The following is a 14,627-nucleotide window of genomic DNA, read 5'->3' as shown; positions in this document are numbered from 1 at the left end:
TAAATAAGTAAACACTTTATAACAGATTTTAAAAATGTAATATTTTATAGCAAATAAATGACAAGGTATAAATACGGGTACTGAGGAAAGCCATGAATTACTTTTAGGTGGGGGAAGAGGAAGGCAAGCTATAGAAAGGCTTTGACAGTGTGATCACATTCTGCTTAATACATATTACCTATATAGACATTTGTGAACTCAAAATCCTGAACTTGTACCTAACTTTCAACAGTGGAAGGTGGTACAGTAATAATGTAAGGGGGAGTGGAAAAAGGAATTAAGCAGGAGAACACTCGTTTCTACTTTTCATTATTTAACTTTTGACAGTAAGCCTGTTACTCCTATAATAATTTTTTTAAAAGCCAAGTACTAACTTCAAAATGTTTACTAATGTATCCCCTCTGTAAAAGAAATTAATTTGCCATTTAATATTTGGAACTGACACTTTCATGGTTTTGTAATTCATAAAACTAACACATTTGTTGAACTATATACTTTTATGAAATGCAATTTCAATTGCTATCTGGATGAGCAAACAACAGAAACCATTTAACTTGCTTCGCTATAGATAATAATTATTGCTTTTGAAAACAACCAATTTCTATTGAACAAATTTTAGAATTACAGAAAAGTTACGAAAATAGTATAATTTTCCTCACCCAGCTTCCCCAAATATCATCTTATATAACCACATCCCAATTATCAAAACCAGGAAATGAACATTGGCGAGAAATTATGAACTGAAAGACCTTATTTGAATTGTTCCAGATTTTCCTTAATGTCCTTTCCTAGTTCCAGAATCCCATACTTCATTTAGTTATTTCTCCTTAGCCTCCTCCTGTCTATAACAGCCTCTTAGTCTTTCCTGGTCTTTGACGATTTTGACAAAAGAGTCCTGATCAGTTAATATAGAATGTCCTTCAATTTGGGGTGTCTGATGGCATCCCAGGATTGGAGTGAGATCATGCCTTTTTGGCAAGAATACCACAGAAGTGATGAGGTGTCCTTCCTAATTACTGTTTTTAATAGTAGAAGAATCTTTCATTGACATTGGGCTATTGAATGCTCAAATTTGTAAGCAGTTTTTGTAATGCTTTTTTTTTTTCGGAGAGAGAAACTGCTTTTAGTCCATCATGATTAAGGCTTTAAAAAGTAGGAAGTGGATTTCAGTTATAAGGTTTCCCCACTGCCAGTTGTGTCCCTCACGTTAAGTTCTTATCAAGGGGGAGACTGGCCCATACTTCACCCTGATTCTAGGCACATGGTGGGAGTGGAAAAAAATCCAACTATCTCCGCAAGTTTTGTTCTCCAGTTTTCATCGCTAGAAAGGAATGATGGCACTTTCAAAAATAAGAATAGAAAGATCTCAGCAAAGGCTTGAAGCCAGTCTATAAAATGTGTGTGTGTGTGTGTCACTGAGGCACATATCCAAGCAGACAGCCCTCCATCTGATAGATGCCTGAATCGCCAGCTATCCAAGTCCCAAAATATAAATACACAGCAAACATCTCTTTGGAGCCACTGGGTAACCATTTTGAAACACTTCCCATTTCCCCTTGTTTATAAAGATGGAAGTTTACTGATTAATCAAGTAGCCTGTGTAATTAAAATTAAGAACATTATGATTCTTTTAAAAGAGGATCCTCTCTCTCTCAAAGCCTTTTGCCTCGCAGATGGCATTCAAGTACATCTGACGCCATCCCCAGGCAATCCCAGGGCCCTTCTGAAATAGCTCCCTGAATGGTGTCAATAGGAACAACTTCTTCAAGCATCAGTTGCTGAAACAGGATGCAGAGAAAGATGGCTCCAGCCTCCATGAACACTCAATATTCTAAGCAGGTCTATGCTTTGACATATGATTTCTACACACTGAAAAGAGAGGAAGAAAATGAGGAGAGGGATCAAAAGCCAGAGTAAGAGATTTCGTGAGATCTTTATCCACTTTGAATCTCCCTTCTTTAGATAAGGGCATGTGGAAGAGGAAAAAGAGGAAGGAGAATTTCTAAAGGCAACAATTTTCTATTCCTACTTAGCCGGTACACCTGTTAAAAGTCCTAGGATAGTCAAGACTTAATAAGTTGACCTATTAAGACCTCTCCTGACCTGCTCTGTCTTTCAGTTCTACCTAAGGGTAAGTCTTTGGTGCCAGATTTATTCCATGCTGAAACAACACTGATGTGATTTGGCCTTGGAACTTCAGTTATGGAACTACAATTCTCTCATCAGCCAAGGACAGGGTTTCTCAACCTTAGCACGACTGACAATTTGGGCCAGATTCTTTGCTGTAAGGGTTGACCTGGGCGTTTTAGGGTGTTTAGCAGCATCCCTAGCCTCTACCCACTAGATGCCAGCAGCACTGTCCTCCGCCTCAAGTCATAACAATCAACATTATCTTCAGACGTTGCCAAATGTGTCCTAGGGGACATAACCACCCCTGGTCGAGAACCCACCACTGTCCCAAACAAGTCCTACAAATCTAAAGTCAGTGAGTGTGTGTGTGTCAGTAAAAGGAGAAGGAAGGAAGAAGAGGAAAAAGTGTTGTGGGTATTTAAGTGCAAAGGAAGACATTCACCTCCCTGACCCCAAATGTACCCCCATCCCAGAAGCACCTACAAATTTGAAATTATCCTGGTGCCTTTAAATATGCAACCCACCAGCAACACTGAAAACCTATTTGCATAAGCTAGATAAAATCCTGGAGAGAAACACATCAAACCTGGTCAGACTCGAGGAGGTGAGCTTCCCAAAGCTGGTCGATAGAATCCAGCACAGGCTGCTGGCCAAGCCCACCTCTCAAGGCCTGGAATAGAGAGAACGGGGGCAGCCCTTGTTTACGACACTGGCCAGGGAGAGCCTGAGCTGTCAAGATGAGTGGAGGGTGGAGGAAAGCGCACTGGCTCAGGGCGCTGGGCTCTGCGTTCCTGTGGCTGGGACAGTCTGACTCAGAGCTTCTGTTGCTAGGGTCTGCAAGTGGTTTCAGAGGGCCTTTTCCCACAGCAAACTGTAATAATAAAAACAGCCAACATTTATTCTGTGTCAAACACTGTCTAGGATTTGAATCACCAGAAATAAATCCATTCACTACCCACTACTCTACGGGACAGTGTTTGACAGAGAGGCAAGGCAACGGGGCAGAAGAAGGTTGAGGTTCTTGCCTCTTATGGCGCAGTCATTAGGGGTGGGAACCGGCGTGAACCCAGAAAAGCTGACTCAGCGCCCTGATCACTTAGCGGCTCATCTACACCGCCTTCGGAACTGTCACTCATTCTTAGTCACGATAGAGAGCTAATGGGTAAAAATGTCTTCCTGGGAAGGAGAGAAATGGGATGGAAAAAACTACTTACCTCCCCTCGCCACTCGCAAAAAAATATACCCACATTCACACAAGACACTTCATTGTACCACACATTACCAATTTATTTTCCTGAAGGAAATCATATTTTATAACATAAACATAAATGCCAAATGCAACCCATAACCCACCCTACAGTACTTTTCTTTTTTTCTACCAGCTATCTAAAATTAAGAAAGGTTTCTAATGCCCAGAAAAAATATAACTGATGGCCATATGGCTACCACCATTCACTTAACGGGATTTAATGTTTCGGTATATTTGCTCTAGATCTGTGTTAACATTAAAGATATGAAATGTTATAGGTAAAGCTAAAAGTTTAGCCACGTTGATCTATGGGTCTTGTTTATTAATTTTAGCAGCTGCCTGGTCCCCCAAGGTATGAATACGCCACATAAATTTACTGACTGCCTGGTGAAAGCTGTTCAGGTTGTAGCCAGTTTTCTGCACGACAAATTGTGACGCGATGAACATTCCACATGTCGCCCAGGCTACGTGGATCAAGAGGTTCTCTAAGCTACAAATGGAATTGTCTGCTCATGAAGCAGAGAAATCTTCAACTTTAGTGAACAGCTTCCCCAAATGGTTGACTCCATTTGCTCCAACCCAATGACTCTTCTGAAATGGGAAGAAAAAAAAGTCACATCTGGGAACTCAGTTGGTTCCCTTTCTAACTCTTCCTCATTCCAGTGATGGATGGGTCTGATTCAAAACCAACTCCTCAGATTTTCTAAAGATGGATCTCAAATGAGAACTATAATTTCAAGGAAAGGCTCTTCCTCTTTTCAAATGTAGTTGTTTTGCCAGCCTGGGTATTCCACTTGCGCCACGACTTCTGGATTCTCCTGGGAACACACAACCTAGACACGCAGAAGTCTCACACACATCCTGGCCCAGCTCACCGAGAAGAGATTATTATGACCCTTTATATACATATAATGATACACCTCACAGATGATCATGGCGAATGCTGAGTGAGCACTTACGAAGGGCCAGGCAAGCAAGCACTGCCGGCATCGTCAAACCAGCCTCAGAACTAAGTGTGATCCCATTTTACAGATGGGGAAATCGGGGCTCAGAGGGAATAAGTCATTTGTCCAAGATCATAAAGCTAGCGAGACGCGGGGCCAAACTCTACAAAAGCAATTCATTGTTAACTCCGGAACCAACAATCTTACTGTGTTTCAAACACCCGCTGCACTACAGAGACTGTCCTTAATACAAGTGTGTGTTATTTCCACAGGAAATATATTTATTTGGCCCAATCCACTCCATAGCAAGACGTTTTGAGAAGTGCTTCTCTTACTGAGGTTTCAACAGTAAATGGAGTATATGGGAAAAGCTCTGTGATCCTAGAATCAGCTGCCTGCATGTTGGTTGCATAGAGAGAGGGGGTATTTTCAGCTGTCGAGAGCTTTGAGCTTGGCTTCTGAAATGCTAGGCAAAAACACTCAGGTTTAAAATATTTCCACAACCCGCTGCCCTGACGACCAACGGCTGGCTCCTTCCCCGGAATTGACTGGTTAGCAGGACACAAGATGAATTCTAAAACTTAAGGCTAGAGAGAAACAGGTCTCTCTCCTTTTCCCCTGTGCAAACTTGTCACTTTTAAGGTATTCAAGCTGGAACCCAACAGGTCCGAACAGGACAATTCAGTCCTGGCAGGAGAGACAAAACAAGTATTTTTAAACACAAACTTTCTTCTTTTCATGAAGTTACTACAGATTCTGTCAAACGATCCACCCCATGATCCAACTGGGCCCACAGATGGTATTTTCTCTACTAGAGTCAAATACCCAGTGGAGAGTCAGCATTTTTATGCTTTTTAACAATAAAAGGGAGGGTGAATAAACTGGAGTGCTGGAAGGGACCTTCAAGACACTCTACTTACTGCCCCTCCGTTTTAGAAACAAGGAAACTGAGGCACAGAGAGACTGACAATCTGAAAGAAAAAAAAAAAAAAAATCCCCTGCTTTTCCTAAAACTTCTGATTTGAATCACCTCTAACTCTATTCCACCGCTGATTTTCTAAACAGCAATTTTTAAACAAAATTTCCTCGTCGTATTCATTAAGTGAACTTTTGGTAAATGACCTAATTTATTTCACAAGAGGAAGCCTCACTCAACCCAGTTGTCTGCCTCTATTTTAACCAACATCTCAGAAGAACTTTACAGTTTATACAGCACTGTCACAGATTTTATATAACCACCTGACGCTCAACACTGGGAGGTAAGAATCATGTTTCCCACTTTACAATGGAAAACTCAGCATCAGCGAAGTGTATTGTGTATTAAAACTATTTATATACATATTCCCCAAAAAAGGCAAGAAAACAATGATATTTATACAATAGCATGTATATACACTTTTTCCCTAAAACAATGTAAATGATAATGCTGAGCATTTTGTACTTCACATGTATTCTTGCTTGGATGATTTTAAATCATAACATTATATTTTAATTAACTAAGACAATACGCATGGTCATTGTTTACTTCCTGATTTAAAAAAATACTTGAAATGCTTCCAGAATTACATATTTAAGTGTTTTTATCTTGAAATTTCTAATACGCACACACCTGGAATAAAACTCTCTCTCTCAAGATGGCTCTTAAACACCCCTCAAATACACACACTCTGATCTCCTCTAATAGAAACAATACTAATTTATATATCAAAGAGAAATAAAAAATATGTATGTTCACCAAAATAACACACTTAAGTTCACAGCAGATTTATTTCCTGTAGGCTCAAACAGGAATGCCCATTAGCAAGGAGCACAGATAAGTAAATTGTGGCACAAACATGCAACAAAACAGGACACAGCAAAAAGAGAGAACAAACTATGTAAGTATAAGTAACGACATAGACAAATCTCACAGAAATGCTGAGAGAAAAATCCAGGCACAGAAAGTACATAACGTATTATTCCATTTGTAGATCAAGAACAGGCAAAACTCATCAATGGTCACAGAAATTAGAAGGGTGGTTCCCTCTGGGAGAGGGGAGTTTACAGATAAGGAAAGCCTGCAAGGGAATCTTTATGAGGAGTCGGGAACATTCTCTGCATCCATCTGGGTGGTTGTTGCTTGCACATCAGCACACGCATCATTAAGCTGAACAGTGAAAGTGAGTTCACTTTATACACACGTTACCCTTTCATAAAAACAGAAACCACACGAATTTGCATAAGCACCCAGTAAGCGGCATATTATTACTGCTTTATCAACTGCTCCCTGGAATAAGGGATAGGGTGACAAGTCTGTGCTCAGTGAAGGGACACACTCTGAAAAGCTAGAAAGATCTCTGTAAAAACAGTTAAAAACATCGCTTTGACGAACATATTCCTTGATGTATACAAAGGCTAATAAATAGGCACATCTGTGTTTTTTATTCGATAACATAAATAAGTGATATTTATCCACTAATTAGCATTTCAATAATTAGAAGTCAAAGGAAAAGGCAGAAAGTTTTATTTGATAGTTGTCCATGTATTAGAAACCTATTTTAGTTTTTCTATGTAATATCATTATTTATTCAACTAACACTTTCCTATCCCATGTTATTTGACTCTTACAATAACCCTAAAAAAACAAACAAACAAAAAAAACTATTAACTGCATTTTCCTAGGAGAGAAGAGAAAGGCTCAAGTAAGTTAAGTCCAATAGGTCTCTCGTGAAGTGCAGAGAGGATCAACACAGACACTTCAAAATTGAACACCAGGGGTTCACATCGTAGCCCTGGCGCGTATTAGCTTCACATTCTTAGATAAGTGATTTCATCTCCCCAAGTAAACTATGGTCCACAAGCCAAACACAGTCCAGCCGCGCTTTTGTAAATTAAATTTTACTGAAACAGAGCGACATTCATTCATTTACATAACATCTCACGGCGACTTCTGTGCTACAGCAGCAGAGTTCAACAGCTGCAACCAAAACCAGGGGCCACAAAAGCCTGAATCAGTTACCATCCAGCCCCTTTCCTGGGAAGGTCCATGCATCCCTGCACAGAGCCTCCTAGAGCCTATCTCATCTCAACACTTACTGAGAAAGGTGTTTACGCAGAAGGCCTGTGCCTGATGAAAGTTCAATCCCTGGTGATGACAAGTAGGAGGGACAGAGGACGAGGAGGGTGGGTGGAAGTGCCAGTGGCACCAGGCGGAGGGGAGGACAGGACAGTCACAAGGAGCACTGAAGCGACCGAGCCAAGGACGCGTCAGTCAAGGGGGACCAAGCACACCGCAGACAACTTTGGGTCGCTCGCAGGCAAACACATTAAAGACTCTCTTGGCAGAATCTGAAAAGCGTGCAGTCACCCGAATGAGAAGCAAATATTCCCTTAGGGTTTCAACATTTTTTTAGTCCTTCAGCCCAAATACAGACATGTAATTGTATTTCTCACAATGATCTGCCCACAGGCTGACCGCCACATGTTCTTTTTGTTCTGTGCTTCTCGCAAAAGAGGACCACGCCCAGGGATTTGTAGAAGGACACCCCTAAGTCAAAATAGAAAATGAATTCTGAAATATTATACATGGAGATGCTTCGAAAAAGTGGGAAACCTCCTTGCAGAGAGATCTGGGTCTACGCATCCTCTGAACTCAGTCCCTCAGAGACAGCGTCACCGTTTGAGGTGCAAGTGACAGCAAGTCTATGGTGAACGGACCAATAACAGGTACATCAGAGCAAAAATAAAATCAGCGGCAGGAAAGGCCATAGTGATTAGCAAGTGAAATTCTATCCTCCTCAAAGTATGCAAAGCAGGGAGGCCACAGAAAAGAATAGGCTTGTTTTACCAAAAAAGTTCTTAGAGGAGACTGACCTCAAAGCCAGAGATCTCCTAATCCTGCTAAAATCTAAAAAAAAAATTCTGAGCAAGTCATCAAGGTCTCATCATTATAAGACCTTGTTATAAATGTGCCTGCTGAATTAAATATGAGGCTCTTTCAGGTACAAAGACCAATGCCCAAAGGAATTCCAAATAATATGAGATCTAGAGAGCCTGGCCCTAGAAACTTCGAAAACTGCAAGAAACAGTATTTGACCTTGACCCTGACTTGTTTGCCTTACTTGTGCTAACTCAAACAAAAAAAATCCATCGCTTTGCAAACAATTTTCTGTTACAAATTAGCCTCAGGGCAATTCTATATGCTAAATGTGTTCACTTTGCCCATCAAAATGAAACTCACATGGGAAAAATTTAACCAAAAGAGGAGAGAGCCCAGAAGGGGGGAGAGGAACAAGGTAAGGGAGAGGGAGGCAAGAGGGGGCACTGAAATCCAAGGTGCCGGGTGGGAGAACACAGCCCATCAAAGGACAGCCGGGAGGCCAGGGTGCTGGGGCCAACTGGGAGGAATGTGAAGTCAGTAAGGCCGACAGGGGCAAGGCTCCAGAAGGCCTTTCTTCTAGAACTTAGCGATTGTGGAATCAGTTCTGAGAGAGGAAAGGAAGCACAAGAGGGCTGTGGGCAAAGAAGTGACATAAAGGTACCTGACATTCTCTGATCTTGGGGCTCTTCCACCATTGGATAAGACAGAACATGATCCATTAGACAGAGTTTTTATGAGGATGATGTAACTAACATTTTAAGTGGCCAGTCCAGAGCCTGGCACAAAACCGGGTCTCAAGACATGTCCCTTCTCTTCTCCTTTGTAAAGGGAGAATTTGGAGGGCAGAAGGAGGAGGCTTAAGTAAAACAGAAGACCTTAAGCGTAGGGGTGTACCTAGCCAATCCTACTTGTTAAACCACATCCACGGGACAGCCACAGAAGAAGGGAACCACACCAGCAACTCATGCTCTACGCTGCCAGGAGAAAGGTGCTCACCCCAGCAAGGCCCCAAGGGCTCAGACTCCCAGTGGAAGAAAGACCACTGCGCTCAAACTTTATAACCAACTTCCAGGCCACAGGCACAGGCGGGAACTCACCAATGGGCCTCACACAGTCCTGGGCTTTCCCTCACCTTCAAAGGGTCAGATGCATGTACTTTTCCTACACAATTCAATTTTGAGCTCCTTAAGAGAAGGGCTATGTCCCTCGTCTCGGGAACTCCATCACCAACTTGATACAGGATGAATGCTCAAGGAATCCCTGAGGAAGGGAGGGAGAGAGAGCTGCACAGAGAGATGGAGAAGAGGTATAGGGTAAGGGCTTGGATTGTTAAGGAGTTAGACCTGCCCAAGGCCCCACTTCTGTCACTTCCCAAAACGATTCCTTATTTTTAACATGAAGATAGGAGTCATGAAAAGATCAAATGAATAATGGATGGGAAGAGCTTAGTGTACGGTTCATAAAGAGCAATGAACAGTGAAAGCTATTATTATTATAAAACAAAAAGGAGAGAAAGAAGAGAAGGAGAAAGACTCCCGTTTGGAAAGGTCACCCACTTTGGCGCCTGCTATATATTATATGCACAGCCCCTTCCAACGAACCGGCTACCCAGCAGGGACCTGCTTCCCTTGGCTTTCTGCTTCCACCAATTACCCATTTAACCATTCTCACTTCAGACAACCAAGTCAGCTCAACGGGGGCCCCTGGTACGTCTCCATAAGCAGCCACTCCTTGGCCATGCCAGGCACCCAGCAGGGCGCCATCAATGCCTGCTGCTGCTGAATCACAGTGACAGGAAACCCTGATCGGCTCCAGAAGGAACTTCTGGGGCCAGGAGGCCATCTGGTACAGCTCCCTTCCCAATCCTGGGCAACCTGACGAAGAACTACTCTTGGCTCAAAGTCTGATGTTCGACCCAGCCAACAAGCCTTGCGTCTCCCGTCAAGTCTTGCTGTGATCCCGGGGCCCCAGCACTCCGGCGGTCTCTCTTCCCACAAACACAAGTCTCCGCTAGGATAAAAGAGCAACCAGTTCCAAAGAGGGCAAAACTCTGTAAAACTGTAACTTTTACAGACAGGAGCTATACTCACTTCCCTCTCCTAAATCCCAGCCAGGTGTTCTAAAATGGGGATGTGCTCCCCCTTTTCCCTTCTGGTCCTCGGCCCCAGTCTCAATCCCACACCTGTGTGGAGAGGGGCAAGCAGAAGCCTTCCAGGTCCCAACCAACACCACCTCCCGCTCCTCTATGACATTACAGTTAAGGAAAGTCATCATGGTCAAATGCAAATAGAAGTGTGTGTACCAGGGGCAAAATGAGGAGTGTATCTTCACGTGCATCAGGAGCAGGAAGAGGGAAGTACAAAGGTTCAATAGGCAGTGTCGAATGACAAAATGATATCCGGTGACAGTAGCTGGAGGCAGTGTCCCTAAAGAGTGGGCACAGCAAAGTCAGCCCGTCCCTGGATGCAGTGCGAATGGCACTGCGTGAATTACCCACCCACACGTGGAAGCAGGCACAGAGGAGTTCTCTGCTTCATTTGTAAAACTGTACCCTCAGAGCCTTCATGATATCCTTACGTTGGTCCATATAAGATTGAAGATTATACCTATACACAAGCCAGAGCCCCTCTGACTGGCAAAGGAGGCCTGGACCAGCACTGACTTAACTCCGCAGACTTGTCACGGCAAGAGCCTACAGGGTGATAATCAGATGTCAGTGCCTCTTGAACAACTGCTGAATCTCAGCATTTCCTAGAAGAGTACAGATAAAGCAGACAGAAAATGACCCCAGTACAACACCCCAGGCCTTCTGTGGCTGCCCCGGCTACAGGGCCATCAGAGGAAATACACTTTATCCTTGGGGCACTGGGCTCGGCTCAGAGGTCTGGACCCAGTGGCACCAGACGCACACACAGCAAAGCAGGAAAGCTCAGTCAATGAGAAGGCAAACAGGCTCTGCCCTGCTCATGGAGTGGAAGTAGCTTGCTGCCACCTGCCCTGTCAGCGTGCGGGGTGCCCTAGTCCAAAACAGGATGATTATATTACGATCAGATAAGAGGCCATCTGTATCAGGACAGAGGCCCTGCCCCACTTACTCCACCGAAAATAACAGTTGGGGAATAATGCACAGTCACTGAGCATGGGGTAGAGACTGCCCGAGTTCGAATCTTGGCTTCACCACTTACTAGACATGTGCTTTGGACTGAGAGCTCTAGCACTCAGTTTTCTCAGCTAGGAAATGGGAAAAATAATAGTCCTTTCCTCCCGTGACTTTTTGGGAATACAATGAGATGACGGAAGCATGTAGCTGGCTAATTGGTAGCTGCTATTATCATTACGGTTACTATCACTATCGTCATGGTGGTTGACACGACAGAGTTGAGAACAGACGCTGAATGAGAGCATTCTAAGTTGCACTGGTTTTGACCCCAGAGATACCCTGGCCATATACACGAAGCAACTCCCCAGTTTACCTCTGGACTAAAAAGCACCATCACCCCCACTGATCAGCAGAAATGACCCCTGTTCTCTGGACACCCAGACACAGCCAAATGCTTGAGCCCGCAGCTCTGGAGGGAACAGAGCTGGAGGGCAATGGTCTCAGAGTGGGTGGACGAGGGAATGACTGAACACGCCTGGGTGACAGTGGCATGCTGACACGGACAGCCCTTCCAAGACACGGAAATCTCACAAGAGACCTTCTGCAGAACCACTGAAATAGCACGGAGAGGAACACTGGGGAACAATCCGGGAAGAATGAGATACAGACACTACAGGTTGCAAGGAGCTGGAGGATCCCGTGGTCCACTCTGCCTCCTTCCGAGTGTATTTCGAATCTGTCATTTCCTCTAAATTTCCAAAGCACGGATGTTGAAGAGAAAACCTTAAAACGCCTGGGTTATTGAATGCTCCAGGTGACTGGTGAGGCAGATTTAAAGACGGCAATGGCAGTGAGGAAATTACAGCTGCAAGGTGAAAAATTAAGAGCTGAAACTAATTCAGTTCAGCATGCAAAGCTGAACTTGATAGTTTATTAGAGAAAGATCAAGTGACAAGCAAATGACTCTGGTTTCCTAATCCCCCTGAGATTTGTCTTAAGTCTACCAGAATCCCTGAGATGCTCAATTTAACTGCTTTGCTTACAGTTAAGCAGCATTAGAAGACTGGGACTCTCCACACCCAGTTATCAGGGATCTGGGGTGCACGATCCACTGACCGACCTACCAAAGACGGACATCTTTAGAGACCAGTATCACAAGACGAAGTCCCTACGGTGCTGTGAGATATTAGAACACTTCTGTCTCCTGGGCTATCGAATGAAATCCTGGGCAAATAAAGGAGTAACATGAAAGAATAGGTCATAATTATGTGGCAGGGAAGAATTCTACCACCCTACCTAACATTCACTGATCATTACCAATGACAGGTGCACAGGGAGGGATTGCTTGGCTTTGTTCTCATGAAAATCTCATGAGGTAAGTAATTTTATTATCCCCAATTTACAACAGAGAAGAACAGGGGATGCAAAGAAGTTAAATGAATTAACTAAGTGTCTAAAGTTCCTGAACTTAGGAGAGGGTACGATATAGGATTGGGACCCAGAGCTACCTGGCTCTACTGCTATTTTCCTTAGCCAACATGAACCTAACCTTGGGCAACGTGTTCAGAGTTGGCGCTGATGACTGAGTTCTGCTGAATACATAAGGCACCTCTGAGGTTCATTCCAGGTAACATTCTTACTGCTGAACTCTCTTCTAGTGAAAGTGAAAAAAAGTTGAATTGCACACTCACTACACATGCAAAGCTGACCTTTCTTTTACCAGTTTAAATGATATGTTCAGTATTTAATGATAACCTGGAAAAAAAAAACAAAAGAACTCATCCAAGGCTTGCAAAGAGCAAGCAGGAGCAGAGCCCTGTGCAACCCAAAGTCATGTTGCTCAAGGTAACATGGGACTCCAGAGCCCCATGATGGAAAGCCAGGATAGACTGCCTTACACAGCAGGTAGGCAGAGAAGATTAAGGGAACGTGGAGGCATCCTTCACCGATTACAAATTCCTGCCCTGTAGACACCTGTCACTCCAGAGGAGTGCCCTGATGAAGCGCCTACAACAGCTAGGAATTAAGTCTATGCTATTAAGACCTGCAACTAAATATACTCTGATTTGGTCCTGAAGTTTAAGCAATAAAATTCCCACTAGATTCTTTTCCCCTACATATTATTTAGAAAATGTTCAAACATACAATAAAGTTGCAAGAAGTTTATAGTGAACACCTAAATGCCCACCACCTAAAAGCTCTCGTTGACATCACCAAGGCAGGTGCACAGGTCAGGCAGGAGAGGGGTGAAGAAAGGTGATTCCACAGCACCAGGTCACTGTCACCTTATTATCAGACATGCCCACCCCGTGTCTGAACCTGAGCACCAGCAACCCGAGGAGACTGGCTCCTTTCATCAGGGGCACTTCCTGGGTCTCCACGAGAAATTCCGGGCAACCGCACTGTCTCATCAACCTCGATTCAGAAAAAGGCAGCAGGTCTTCTACTTCATACCCACAGATTTTACTCACTGTGAAAACTGAAGGGGTGTTTGGGGATCACCTAGTGAAATCTAATCTTTTATTTTATATTGAGGCAATTAAGACCCCAAGAGGTTCAATGTCACACCCAGGATCACATATTAGGAAGGAACTTAAAACTTTCCAATAAGCTACCTTAAGTCTTTGCAGAAATACTAATTGGGCTGATAGCAGACAGAAACTAAGAAACAGGAGGGAAATACCTTGCAATGGATTTTTTACAAGCAGACCTAGAAAACAAAGTCCAGGTACGTAAAAGGTAACTGTATTCTGCCACTCTTTAAGTCTGGGAAACACCCACATTATTAACAATAACCCTCTAATATTAACTAGGGTTCCTTGGCCAAAGTTCAAGGGAGACCATTTTTCTAGGTGACAATATAAAAAAGTTTTCAATACATTTATTACATGATGATGCAATTTCAAAGTGTAAGAACCGCTTCAGCCTCTGCTTATGTCCCATCTTAATTCTGCCCCTATAAAATCCTTTCAATCTAATTTCACAACTCATAATGCATGTCTAAACCAGCAGTGCACCCCTACCATCAGGGTGCATGGCAGAAATCGAAATAGCATAATAAAACCCAGCGGCATCGGCATGCACCAACTGCCCTACTACAGCCAAGACCACCGAGGAGCGCCCCAGCCTCCAGAAGGAACCCCAAGCTGACTGAGTATATGCCAGCACACGTTCTCCTCTCCCATTTCTAATTAACACCAGCCTACGCCTTCCTATAAGGCTTGTGAAAACTACTGCGACTGATCCGGGCTCACCTAGAGCTGAAAATTACTTTGCCAATAGCAGAAAACAATACTTTCCACCTAAACAACAACAAAGACAAGCCTCTTTGGTGGCCCCTGCGTC

At 43.5% G+C, this 14,627-nt stretch overlaps 1 protein-coding gene and 1 long non-coding RNA gene across 7 annotated transcripts in view; one reads left to right on the top strand and one right to left on the bottom strand.

Moving 5' to 3' along the window:
• Positions 1-14,627, bottom strand: part of PTPRG (protein tyrosine phosphatase receptor type G) — a 725,147-nt gene that overhangs the window by 426,658 nt on the left and 283,862 nt on the right. The window lies entirely within an intron of this gene.
• The window catches only part of LOC309637582, a 56,297-nt gene continuing 44,303 nt past the window's right edge, over positions 2,634-14,627 (top strand). Inside the window, exon 1 of the long non-coding RNA XR_014250679.1 lies at positions 2,634-14,627. This exon is cut by the window's right edge and continues 19,055 nt beyond it. This is a non-coding gene — a long non-coding RNA (uncharacterized lncRNA).

The sequence above is a fragment of the Balaenoptera physalus genome, assembly GCF_965194825.1.
Source record: "Balaenoptera physalus genome assembly, chromosome: 11".
Classification (NCBI taxonomy): Eukaryota; Metazoa; Chordata; class Mammalia; order Artiodactyla; family Balaenopteridae; genus Balaenoptera; species Balaenoptera physalus.
Note: the sequence above shows the minus strand (reverse complement) of the source record. Positions and strands in the feature narration are given on the sequence as shown.